The sequence below is a fragment of the Lissotriton vulgaris genome, chromosome 1_1, assembly GCF_964263255.1.
Source record: "Lissotriton vulgaris chromosome 1_1, aLisVul1.2, whole genome shotgun sequence".
Classification (NCBI taxonomy): domain Eukaryota; kingdom Metazoa; phylum Chordata; class Amphibia; order Caudata; family Salamandridae; genus Lissotriton; species Lissotriton vulgaris.
This window is the reverse complement of record NC_141685.1, coordinates 1,306,671,049-1,306,684,894: the sequence shown is the minus strand read 5'-3', so window position 1 is coordinate 1,306,684,894 and position 13,846 is coordinate 1,306,671,049. Positions and strand designations below refer to the sequence as shown.

The 13,846-nt window shown below is 49.4% G+C and overlaps 1 protein-coding gene across 1 annotated transcript in view; it reads left to right on the top strand.

Annotated features, from left to right (window-relative positions):
• LOC147749048 (cysteine sulfinic acid decarboxylase-like) overlaps positions 1–13,846 on the top strand; it is a 289,794-nt gene that overhangs the window by 46,397 nt on the left and 229,551 nt on the right. The gene's annotated exons all lie outside the window — the stretch shown is intronic.

Here is a 13,846-nt window from a genome sequence, read left to right as displayed (position 1 = left end):
CACACCAATACAAGTGTCTTGCAATATAAGGCCTTGCTGAAAAACGAAACTGAAAACCAACACCCCCCCACCCAAACAGCCCGTTACAACACCCCCACCCTGCACCCCTGCTTCCATCTATAGGGCCACCCCAACTCGCAGTGTCCCTTTCTCCCCCACATCTAAACTAAACTACAAAAAGTTAGGCTGAGGAGGAGAGAGACCCCTTGATGGCCCAGTAACCACCCCCATACCATCTGCGTGAAAATGCACATATAGACTAGAACCACCACAATATGAAATACCCTAGCGACCCCAGGAACCAGACAAATTATGATCATTCCTGCTCCACAGTTCCTCCCTCCGTCTCATCAGAATGTCTCTCTGGACCTTGCTGAGCCGGGAAAGTATCCAGCCAATCGGCAACCACTTCGGGCTTATCAAAGAAATAGGTCCGCTCATCATGTTCGATCTTCAACTTGGCCGGGAAAAGCATGGCATATTTGAGACCCAGGTCACGAAGTCTCCTCTTCACCCCCAGAAAACGGAGTCTTTGTTTTTGGACCGCATGAGTGAAGTTCGGATAAAAGCTGATAGTTGAGTTCTCGAACTTCAAGGGCCCACCCGCTCGAGAGGCCTGGAGGATAGAGTCTCTGTCTCGAAAGTTCAAGATCCGCGCTTAAGAGGCCTCGGCGGGGCGCCAACTTTCAGTCTTCCACCAGGGATCCTATGGGCGCGCTCCACAGTAAAGAACTTGCTCAGTCCCTGGGCTTTAGCTGGTTGATGATAAGGTATTCCACGAAAAGGTCGGCCGCTTGATCCTCTGCCTTTTCCGGAACTCCAATTATACGGACATTATTCCTTCGGGCCATCCCTTCAAAATCCTTAAGGCGACGGGCCACAATATCATTCGAGGCCCTCAGGTTTTGGACCTCGGTCTGCAGCTCGACGACGTCATCCGTTAAACTCGATGTCTTTATGTCTAACGATTTGACCTTCTCATTTGTCTTTGTAAGGTCTGTGCGAATCGGATTCACATCAATGGCCACGGTGTCTAACTTGTGTGACAAGGTCTCCATTTGCTTCCCGAGGGATGACCTAATGCCGTCAATGGCGGTCATAACGTCCTGCAATGTCAGTTCAGGTGCAGGGGCCGAGGAATCCTTTGCCTCTTCCAGCGACCTACCCGGTCCATTGGGCGACCCTTAAACTTTGGCATATCGATCCATGACATTGGATTGGGTATATCCACCCCTTCTGGTGGTTTTCAACTTCTGCTTCTCCCCTTCCGATTTGCTCGCCATTTCAGGACAATCTCAAGTCGATGCCCAGCTCAGGAGAAGAGGGAACAAGTCTCCGGACTAGCAAGCCATAGATAGTATCTATCTTCCAGGATATTCACCCAATGTCTCTTTTCCGATCTGAAGTAGAAAGGCGCATGCACAAAACGGCCCCACGCACTTGAATTAGCCCAAACAAAGGACGGCGTATACCCAGGCTAAAGTCAGACACATCATATATTGTCTGAAACGCTCAGGCACCAACAGGAATACGAGCTGCCGCAGTGTGGCGTCTCCCGACTCAAAACCAGTCCAAGTGCCAAAAGTGAAATTGGGACCGGACCGGTTGCCCCCGCGAACCCGTGCCGATGTTGTTCAATTACTCCTCGGGCACCATGCCAACTCAAGCGCCGGGCATCCAGGAGGCGTAGGCCGCAGTCTTCTCCACACCACAACTCCGGCCCCCAGGGTCCGATCGGGACACAGTTTTCAGCTTTCACTTCTCCCGTGGTTCCTCTACTCGGACACTCAGCTGCAAACAGGATCAGTGACAGGATATATGCGGGAGGGTACCAGGGTCTCGGGAGCCCTTAGCTCACGCGGCCATCTTGGATGCGCGCGAAGCTCCTCCTCTTCTCCGGTAGTTTTGACGCTCAAGTCAGATGGTTGGCTCCGTTTCTGCATTGACCTTAGTTCCTTAAATCGAGATAGTTACTGACACTTTTCCACTGCCTAACATTAATGAGTTGTTGCAGTCTGTTGGGGGTGGTAAGTATTTCTCCAAGATTGATTTGAGAAGTGCTTACCACCAGATCAAACTGCATCCAGACTCCAAGGCTCTTACAGCATTTATCACAACAGAAGGCATTTTTCAGTTTACTCGCATGCCCTTTGGGCTAGCTTCAGCTGTTAGTGTCTTCCAAAGAATGATGTTGAATATGCTCAAAGGCCTGTCTGGTGTAACCTATTTTCAAGATGATATATTGGTTTCAGGAAAGACTATTCAGGAACATAATGCAACTCTTAGGCAGGTTTTGTGGAAGCTTGAGCAGCAGGGTCTCAGTTAACAAATAAAAATGTCACTTTCTCACTAATGAAGTTGACTATTTGGGGTATTCAATCTCTAGCAGTGGCACCTCTCCCAAAAAGAATCTTTTGGAAGCTATAAGAAATGCTCTTCCCCCAAGGGACCAGGACCAGCTCAGGTCTTTTCTGGGCCTTGTCGAATATTATGCTAAATTTGTGCGTAGATTTGCGGATATATCTGAACCTTTAAGGAAACTATTTTGCAAAGGTTGCACATTTGACTGGGGCCATGATCAGTCTCATGCTTTCTCAAAAATAAAAAGGTGCAAATTTGCAATGCTGGTATTTTTGTGCCTTTCAGTGCTTCCTGTAAGTTGTTTCTCACAGTTGATGCTAGTCTGACTGGCATTGGTGTGGTACTATCCCAACTTCAGAGGGGCACTGAGGACAATTGCATTTGCATCAAGAACTCTCACTCAAGCTGAAAGGAATTATTCGGTAATAGAGCGTGAAGCTTGTGCTGCAGCTTGGGGAGTAGAGTATTTCAGAGTATACTTGTGGGGATCCAGGTTTGTGTTAAGGACCGATCACAGGCCCCTAATGAAATCCTGTCGGCAGGAGGCGCTGGAAAGGGTTCAGCGCGTCTTGCCAGGTTTGCTGCAAGGTTACAGGAGTACCTCTATGATGTTGAGTTCATTCATGGTTGGAGAAATCTACAACCTGATTGCTTGTCACGCATGTCACTTGATTGGGAAACAGTCGACAGGGAGGTGGTCAACAAGCTGGAAAGTGAAGTAGCAGTTGCTTTTGTTTTTGATGTTTGTGAATACAGTTTGGGGCCATTTTCTAAAATACAGTGGTCTGAGGCCATGGTCAGTGATTCAGTTTTGCAAGATGTTATTGCTCTCATTAAGAAAGGTTCACCTTGTGAGAGTATGGTGTCCACATCAGTTAGGACCTATTGGAAACTTTTGGATGAATTGTCTCTGAATGGTAAAGATGTTGTTATGAGAGGTGAGAGATTTGTGCCCCCGGCTGCCCTTAGATTGCACATCTATAAAATTGTGCATGAGGGTCATTTGGGCCAAGGTATGACTACCAGGCAAATTAAGCAAGAATTCTGGTGGCCTGCCATGGATGATCAGATCAGGGACTGGGTGGCTGATTGCACTCTCTGTAAGGAGAGCGAGAAGAGACTGAAAGTTGGTTCTCAGAGTTTAATGGGTGACATTGAGGATCCTAGTAAGCCGTGGCACACTATTTGTCTTTGTTTCCTTGGTCCTTTTTCTGAGTTTGACATGCGTTTTGCTGCTGTGGTTATGGGTGTACACTCGAGATGGTTGCATCTTGAATTTTTGAAGGATGTTACTACAAATTCTACGATTAATGTGTTACAGACTTTGTTTTTGCGTGAGGGTATTCCACAAGTCTTATTTACTGACCATGGGACTCAACTCACTTCTGGGGAGATGCGTTGCTTTCTTGAGAAGTGTGGTGTGAGACATTTGTGTACTTCTCTTTACAATCCAATTGGTAATGGGATTGTGGAAAGGGCGAACAGACTTGTCAAAAGTACCTTACAGCTCGCCTTAGCCAATGGTTTGGCTCCCAAACGTCCTGTTTAAGACATGTTGTGAGCTTATTGCACAACTCCTCATAGTGTTACCTTGAAGTCCCCATGTTTGATTATGAGTGGGCGTTTACCTGGCTCACGTCTTGTTTCATCTTGGCTCAAAAATTGGGTATCTTCTGGAGATGAGCGTACTTTTTATATTCTTCCTTCTAGGATCTCGGTTGGTGACTGGGTCTAACTGAAGTCTGGCAGGATAAAAGGTGGTCTCACTAAGTTCAAAGGACCTTTCCGGGTTGTCAGTGTGGGACTGTATTTTGTTGTCATTGAAGGAGGCGAGTGTTGGAATTTACGCAGAGTGGCTTTGCACCAAAAAGGTGGATCTATTTCCAAGTGTTCTACAGCTGATGAAGGCTGTTTGGGAGTGATGTTTATTCCTGATAGAGTTGTTGGAAATGATTCAAGTTCTAAAGTTGTTGAAAATGTTTCACGTTCTAATGATTTGTTGTCTTCTTCCCAAGGAATCCGGTGGGAGGGCCATGTTCGTTTGTCTAACTCTCCTGATGTTGAGTTGTCTGTTAGGAATCGCAGACCACCAGTGTATCTTCAGGATTATGTTAGATCATGAATTCTTTATTATGTTTTTCTTCTTCTCGCCTCTCATATTTTCTTCTTCTTTGTTATTTTTCTTCCTTCCTTGTTTTCTTTCTTTTATATTAAAGAGAGAGGATGTGTTGTGATGTTACTTAATGTTATACTATTCTTCTTCTTAAATTTGTTGGGGCTCCCATGCTCTCTACTTTCTTTCTCCATGTTCTCTGCTCTTGCATAGAATGTAAAGGTGTCTGCACTCCACAATTGACCGTTGCAGCTGGGTCGTTGAGGTGGTCGGATGCCAGGTTGTGCTTTTAGTAAAGATCTTCTCTTTACTCACTGTCTGCTAGTCATTTCTTCAGGAAAGCATCACAACATGTTACTACCCACAAGCCCTCTGACAATATTTTTTAAATAGGTGCTTGTCGTAAAACAACTATTTTGGGACAGCCTTATTCCACTTAATCAACCAGGAAGCCTACAACTGACCCTAGGAAGACCGCAGTTCTCCAGTATTGGGGTGTCTTTCATAGATTCACATGCCTGAATCATTCCACGTCGTCTGAGTGGGATTCCCACAGTACATAAAAAAGCAATACAATGCCATAATAACATAGAAAACCTTGGTAATAACCAACCAGGATGTAAAGTAGCCCAAGCTACAGGAGAAAACCTCCACACTCATGACTATCCTAGTCATTTTGTACAGCCCAAACTGCAGCCAATCAGGCGTCAGCACCCACCAGAAGGTTCTCCTCAGGGGCTCAATCTCTCAGATTTTCTACCGCACGTCGTGTGAAGGGAGTCTCCCTGAGCTCTGCTCAGTACTTCTCTATTTTCCTTCTGGAATTTAGTTTTGAGGATGTCTACTTCCCAAAAATCTTTGTTCAGGCCTTGTGACTCTGGTGGTAAGCTCCAGCTTTTTAAGGAAGATCCCTACAAGAAGTGCATTTATTGCCTACACCCTGACCATCAGGTGAAGGAGTGCAAGATTTGTAGGACCTTCCCTCAGAAGACTCTCAGGGACCGAGAAGGTCGTCTGCTTTTGTGGCTACAAAAGCTGAAAGATCAAGACTATTCTGTTTCTGAGGTAGGCAGTATTGCCTCTGGATCTACAACACCATCTAGAAAGAGAGCTGCTGAAGAGGTGTTTTCTTCTCCTGGGGCTAAGATTGTAAAGAGGCAACAATCTTCTAAGGGGTCTGAGAGGCCCTCCACTTTTAAGGCTACTCCCCCTGCTAAGGCCAAACTTGGGCTATCTACGTCCCCGAGAAGACCAACCAAAAAGTTACCTCAAAAGATGGCTTCTGAGAAGACTTTACCTCAGAAACAACCTCCGTCGTCGACGATACCATCGTCGATGAAGATCCCCGTCGACGCAACGTCTACGTCTATGGAAACTTTTACTTCACCTAAGCCTGAAATGTTAATGTCGACAGCTTCTTCACCGTCGACGATGGTCTATGTTGCTGTTAGACCTATCTCGTCGACGAAGGATCTTCATCTGCCATAGTCAGCGCCTCGTCGACTGCCAAGCTGAAGAAGATCCCATCGACGATAGCTTCGTCGACGCCACCGTCGACGGCTGTTCCATCACAGTCGTCGAACATCCCGCCGTCTACAACCTCGACGAAGACATCGTCGTCATCGACGAAGACACCGTCGTCGACTAAATCTTTCTCGTCGGCGAAGATAACCCAATCGTCGACGATGACTTCTTTATCATCTGGTGCCAAATCTCAGTCAACGAGCCCGTCGATGGGGCCTCCGTCGACGCCGCAACTGTCCACATGTACCACCATGCAGGGTTGGTCACCGTCTACGGCTTTTGCGTCCACGCCAAAGCCATCTTTGCTCCAGAGACTCGGTTCTGGCCTAGAACCTTTGTCTCTTCTACGCCTATCGCCTCAAAAGGTAACTCTTCAAGTCCGACAAGTTACTGGACTCTAATGACAGTGAGGAGGAATCGGATATGGATGAAAGGTTTGGTACCGCTACAAGTCTTTCTGAATTGAACATCAAATACCAGGAGGACGGAGGAGCCTAAGCAGCGACCAAGATGGCCGCTTAGAGAGTCGGCTCCACCGATTTCCCTCGTCCTCGGACCATCCTGATAAGAATCCTGCTCCTAAACCCCCCCTCCCGGGTGTGGGAGAAGAAGCGAGCCCTGCTGGGGTTTGTGCCGCCCGCCTCCGAGATCCGGCGGCGACGCTACGTCGCTGGACAGTTTGAGGCCGGGTTTGGCGGCCCCGCTGGGGCCTCAATTATTGAACTTGCCCGCCGGGAGTGCAACAACATCGGGAGCGGTCGGCCGGGAGGTCCCGGTCCACCCCCACTCTCCTGGATCGGCGTCTGGAAGACGACGAGTTGGAGTAACGCCACGTTGCAGTGAGGTGGGGTGAGGCCCGAGCCCAAGAGGACACAACCGGTTGAGCTGCCTTTCATAGTAGGGGCCCCCAGGACTGAATATAAGCCCTGCTACACGTTGCTGCCTGCCCGGGTGCCATTCCAGCTGGCGCGTGGATTGGAGTGCCTGGTTGGTGGCGCCAGGGACAACGAGTGGGGCTGCGGCCCCGGAGGTCGACGTGCGCCAAAGGAATCTGGGGTGCCACCCCACCTGCCCAAACTTACGAGAGAGGAGCGTTCCTAGTAATGGTGGCGGTTGGGGTCTCTCCCCATGGGGAACCGCCCGGAACTGTGTGTGGGGCCGGAGGCCTCATGGAGGTGTGATTTCCTTGCCTCTGTTTGGGAGGTCCAGGGGTCTGGCGGAGGCGGCCAGTGATACAGCTGCTAGCCGGGGGAGCCTGACAGGCGTTCCCCACCAAAGCTACACCTGGGGGTGATAAGATGGTGCTGGAGGCGATGGCACAAACATCGAAGTAGTGCTGCCCGATGCTGAGTGAGGAGCCAAGCGGATCCCTTTAAATCCTGGTTGGAATGGCGATGAGACCCAGATGGGGGCTACTAGGGGACTCCGCGCTGTGCCGCATTTGACCTGAAGGGGTTGCATGGTCTCTGAGCTGGCCGCTAGTTGCTCAGGGGGGTGTATTTTAGAGGAGATATGGTCAGCCCGCTGCAGTGGCCTTTACTCCTTATAGTGGTGCAGTTGTGAAGTGGACGGGGAGCAGAGGTGAGGCCCTGTCGAGACTCTGAGGTGTGAGTGTGGAGAGGACCGCTATTGAGCTGTGTGGTAGTGCGGCACGGGAGTGTGCGCCACGATGGCTACGAAAAAGGAACAGGAAAAAATCCTTGCCTCGAGCCCCCAGAGGAAACAGGAATGTACAGTCAAATACGTTGGAACGGTTACACCCTGCCCAAAGGGTCTCCGGCGGAGTCGAAAAGGGTTCAGGCGAGAAGGGAATCCGATGCTCCCTCCCCGGTGGAGCCAACCTTGTTGGATCTCATGGTGGCCATGACGAGTGTCCAGACGTCTCTGGGACAAAAGATGGAGGCACTGGATCATAAGATTGACACTCTCGCCATTGATGTCGGACTGATAAGAGCGGATCTCACTAAAGCGAGCGAGAAGGTGAAGTCGCTGGAGGTCAAGACCGTTAGCCTCATAGATGATGTGAATTTGCTGCAACAAGAAATGCAGGACCTGAAGGCCTCAAAGGCCCTCACAGATCGGAAGTTGGATGAGTTTAAAGGTAGAGCGCGACGCAATAACATTCGCATTTTAGGGGTGCCCGAGAGGTCTGAGGATCAAACGCCTGACCTGTTTGTGGAGAATATTGTGCTTAATCACCTCCAACCCAAAGGTCTCAGCAATTTCTTTACAGTTGAACGTGCCCATAGGATTCCGGGGGGCAGGCCCAGACCGGGGGCGCCTCCCCGTCCCTTGATTGCAAGAGTCCTGAATTTTCGCGATAGGGATGTGATAATGCAGGCGTCTCGGTCTGGGCCCCCGTTGAAGTTTGAAAATGCAACACTTTCATTTTTCCCGGATTTTACCCAAGCAGTTCAAAAACAGCATCAGGGTTTTTTGTCGGTTAAGAGGAGACTTCGAGACAGATGTATGAAGTATGCCATGATGTTTCCGGCCCGTCTTCGAGTGTAATATAATTCGAAGACTCTGTTTTTTGACAATCCTGAGGAGGCGGCGGACTGGTTGGACAGCACACAGGCGGCTGGATCTGAGAGTCGAAACAGAGGAGAAGGGGATGATCAATAAATAACTGAGCTTGGGGATGAACAGGCCTGAGCGTTGGGTTACTATGCACGGGTGGTGGGGCAGGATTGTATTATTCCTTTGATGCCGCTAAGTTGGTAAACGTGTCTTTGGATCTTGATCCGTGCGGTGTAGAGGGGCGAGGGGGGGCGGGGGGCTGGATTGTTTGGGGGCCCTCCTTCATTTTCTACTTTTAGTTAGTCGTAGTGTAGATTTTGGGGCAACAGGCACACTGCTAGTTGGGAATGAGCGTGAGCTACAGGCAGGGGTGCAGGGTGGGGGGTGGTGGAGTGGGGTTGGTGATGGGGTTTGAGAATTTGGAGTTTTGATAAAGTAATTGCGATGAAGAGATGTTGAGTACATTCGGGTTTTGATATTTGTTTTTTTCTTTTGCATTGGGTGTCACCGATTGATTCAGAAATAATGTCTTATCATGATGTCTTCTGGTAGACCGGGATTGGGGATCTCCACACCAGTTGGAACGTGAATGGGCTAGGAGATAAGATAAAAAGAGGAATGGTTGGCCAGTTGATTGGAAGACACTCGCCAGATGTGGTGTTGTTGCAGTAGACGAATCTTATGGGTAAGCGTTGTATGGCACTACACAAAGGAGGATACAAGCTAGTGGCACACGCAGGATTCACTACTGGCTCAAGAGGGGTGGGGATATTAGTCAAGAACTCCTTTCCGCGAACTATTCAGGCTACGTGGGTTAACAATAGAGGCAGGTATATCGGGATCTCGGGGTTGTGGGAGGGGAGAATTGTCACATTTTTATCCGTTTATGTCCCTCTGGCCTTGCAGCCCGACACCTTTCAAGACCTGTGCAAAAATGTTTTGACATTGCCTGTTGGGTTGTTGATAGTGGGGGGAGATTTTAACGCAGTGATGGATGGTGAAGTGGATAGACACCCTGCCCAGGCCTTGTTGCCGTCCCATAGGTGGTTGTCGGATTTTGGGGAGACCACTGGACTGGTGGATGGGTGGAGAATGAAAAATCCTGGCAAAAACCAATATATGCATGGCTCGGCGGCGCATAACTATCTTTTGAGGATAGATTATATCTTGGTGTCGCAGGCAGCATGGATCCATGACGTGCGACATTTGGCTAGAGGAGTCTCGGATTACTCGACGTTTTGGCTTGGAGTTGAGTTGGGTCAGAGGGATGTAGCTAGAGTTGCCCCGATTAGCGCTTGGCGACTGAGGGACCCTGACACTAAGAAGGAGATTTTGCGTATTACTGATGGTTACTTCCAGGATAACGTGGGCACTGTGAACTCCAAATGCTACCTATGGGAAGCATACAAGACTGTCATTAGAGGGGAAGTGCTATCGATTATCTCTGGGAAAAAGAGGAAGAGCCGGGCGGCAGTTGATAAGCTGCAGATGGAGTTGCTGGCCTTGGAGAGGAAGGTATCTGTAGACACCACCTCGGAGGGAATGCACCACCTCCGACTCCTTAGGAATGAGTACAGGAGTCTAGCTAGAGATGGGGCTAAGATGCAACATGCAGATACTCAGAGTAGGATATACTAGCATGGCGACCAGGCCGGGAAGCTGATTGCCTGGCTGGAAAAGAGGGAGTGGCCGTCACGCCTCTTGCCGGAGTTATTGACGGAGGACTCTGGTACAACAACGGATCCACAACAAATAGTGGACGAATTTGCCAGATATTATAAGACAGTGTACACAGCGGAGGGAGGCTACACTGAGACTGATAATGCGGATATGGTACAAGATATCCCGATGCCCACTCTATCGGATGACGATAGGGACTACCTGGACTCCCCTTTCACAAACGACGAGGTGGCGCAGGCTATCGGGGGGGTCCATTCCGGGAAGGCCTCTGGCCCGAATGGGCTCCCCATTAAGTTATAATAAGTGCATGCCAGCAAACTGGCTCCATTTCTCAGAGAAATGTTTCTTGAGAGGAGAGTCAGCTTCCATATGATCAGAGAGTAGCTAATATCATAGTAATACACAAGGAGGGCAAACCGAGGGAAGAGTGTTCCTCTTATCGGTCAATCTCACTCTTGAACGCCGAACCAAAGGTGTTAACTAAGCTACTGGCGACCCGACTGGTAAAAGTCATTACGACACTGAATTATCCGGATCAATCCGGCTTTATGCCGTGCCGCAATACTGCTCTTAATATACGTAGGTTGCACGGGATCCTGGGTGGTGCCTCCAAAATACATGAACCGGCAGTTTTGTTGTCGTTAGATGCAACCATGGCCTTCAATAGAGTTGAGTGGCCTTACCTCTTTGCTGTTCTGGGCAAGATGGGCATTGCCCTGGAGTTTGTCAACTGGTTCTGCCTTTTGTATTCCGCTCCTCTAGCCAGAGTGGTGGTGAATAATCACAGGTCTGCAGACCTCCCGTTGGGGAGGGGCACTAGACAGGGTTGTCCTCTCTCCCCACTGTTGTTTGCACTGGTGCTTGAGCCGCTTGCGGCGTGGGTCCGATGGGACAGGTCCATTAGGGGGCTGAGGTGGACGTCGGAATAGGAAGATAAAATATCGCTGTATGCAGACGACATCCTTCTGTATTTGACCGCTCCTCGAAACTCCTTGATTGCATTCATGAATGTCCTGGCCATATTCGGGAGGTACTCCGGGTCTGCCATTAATTGGTCGAAGTCCGTTCCTTTTTGTTTTGAGTGGTGATCCCCCTGATATCCCCGCTGGTTGACCGGTGTGGTTGGAGGTGGTCGGGTTCTGACATCTGGGTATATTTGTATCAATGGATCCCAAGATACGGTATGCTTCCAATCTGGTGCCTCCACTGGCTAGGTTCCGGGGGGATGTGGCGAGATGGAAGTCTCTGCCGCTTTCCCTGCTGGGACGAGCTGTCCTGTTCAAAATGATGGCTCTTCCCCGTTTCCTGTACGCACTTCAAAACACCTTGGACCCGGTACCCCCCGCATATTTTAAGGAAATAGAGTACCTTCAGCGGCAGCTTCACTGGGATGGCAGGCCACGGATCGCGTTTACCAAACTTATGCTCCCCTGGTATGATGATGGGGGGGGGGGGGGGGAGGGGGGTAGGGGGGCCATGGCCTGCCCGACATTCGCAAGTATTACTGGGCTTCCCAATTGGCGGCTATCAATCAGGCAATCTATGGATCGCCACTGGACCCAGGATACGCGCTGAACCATGGACTGATGCCGGGTGGGGACTATACTAGGGCTCTTTATGCCGACAGGGGGTGGGTTCCCCTGGTCGGGCCAGCGGCAATTGCGGTACGGGTGTGGCATGAGGCTACCAGATCTCTTAAATGGGATGGGAAAATATCTTTGGCCACGCCGCTATGGAACTCGGATGGTTTGTGAGGTCTATGGAAGACTAAGGGGTTTGACAAGTGGGATCTCAACGGGATCTCACAGGTCAGAGATATGTGGGGTAAGGACGGGATCCTTACATTCGAGGCCCTGCAGGAACGGCATCAACTGCGGGAAAGCAAGCAGTATCGGTATCTGCAGATTCGTCATGCTTTGCTTGCCAATGTCCCCCGTGCAGTTACATGCCTCTCCATTGGAGGACTGGGTGCTGGATGGACATCTTCCGACCAAAACTATTTCCATGATTTTATAAAAAGCTTATTAATTATACTGAGGACCCACTTGTAACTATCAGGGAACAGTGGGAGGCAGATGGCCTAGATTGGAGGACGAGGACTGGAGAGAGGCTGTATCTTCCCCGAGAGTGGTTGCCATACAAATGAGACTTAGGTTAGTGCAGTTGAAGATCCTTCATCGCTCTTATTTAAGAGGATTGAGACTGGTGCGAATGGGTTTGACTGCGAATGGAGAGTGTTGAAGGGGTTGCGGGGAGGCTGGAACATTCATGCATATTTTATGGGATTGTACATATATACAGCATTATTGGGTCACAGTCCACGATAAGATACGAGAAGTGTGGGGTGTGGAACTGGAGGTGGAGGCACGCCGATGTCTCCTAAATGTTTGGGAGCCGACTGATCTTACTTCGCACGGAAAGACGTGGGTTACATTGGCATGTGCAGTGGCCAAGCGTAATATTGCCCAGCTGTGGGGATCCAGTCAGGCTCCCCAGATAGGAAAATGGATGGAGGATTTAGACTGGTGCATGTTTAGAGAAAGATCGGTATATGTTGCAAGGGGGAGGCCCGGGAAATGGGGGAAAATCTGGGGCGCTTGGAATGTTTACAGAGGAGATATTTGTGCTCCCCCAGTTGTACAGGAAATACATGTAGTGTTGGAATCGATCTGATCCCTATCAGAATCCTGGGATAAGTATCTTGTATTGGGAGTGGTATCATCAGCTGTTAAGTGATTGTGTGTCACCCGATGCTTTTGTTTTTCCTTTTGTTGTGTGTTAATAAAAATCATTAAAAAAAAAAAATCCCAGATGGACGACCAAGACGACCATCATTCGCCTGAGCTTGTGTCATCTCCTGTCACAACTGTTCCCTTAGCTCAGATGCCAGTAGCATTGCTAACAAATCTTCAGCATATGCTCAACGATTATTACAGGCGTTTTCCACCGTCGGAGTCAGCGGACTTTGTGCCTCCTACACCTGTGGTGCAAACGCCAATAACGGATTTTAGACCTCTAAAGTCTCCCCCACCTGTAGTATCCGATCAGCCTGAAGTACCACATTCTTCTGAGGAAGAAGAGAGAGAAGAAGGGGAAGTTGATGAAGGTTCAATAATGTCGGAGTGGGACGATTATCAAGTTCAGACACCTTCTCCTTCACCTCCGGCTACTGCAGATTCCCCTTCGGTTGATGTAGGAGGGGTTCATCTTCTCATGGAGAGAGCGACAAAACGCTTTCATATCAATACGGAAGCTACACAACAAGAATGCTACCTTTACGATTTCAAGGATCAGCCAAGGAGACAAGTTAAATCGATACCTATTATCGATTTTCATTTGGAAGGAGGGGATTAAAGTCATGTCTACTCCTGCTGCATCTATTCCTCCAGTCCTGCCAAGGATAGATAAGAAATATAAGGCTCCTGAAAAGTCTCCAGCTTGCCTTATAGGACAACCGAAGTTAGATTCGGTAATCATACAAGCTGCACAGAAGCGGTCCAGAAACCCTTCTTCTCCAATCACAACCCCACCGGATAGAGACGACAGGCGTCTCGATGCAATTGGTAAGCGTGTGTCAACAATGGCAGCGACCACAGTCCGGGCTGCTAACTCATTGGCCATACTGGGCAGATATGGCTGGCAAATGTG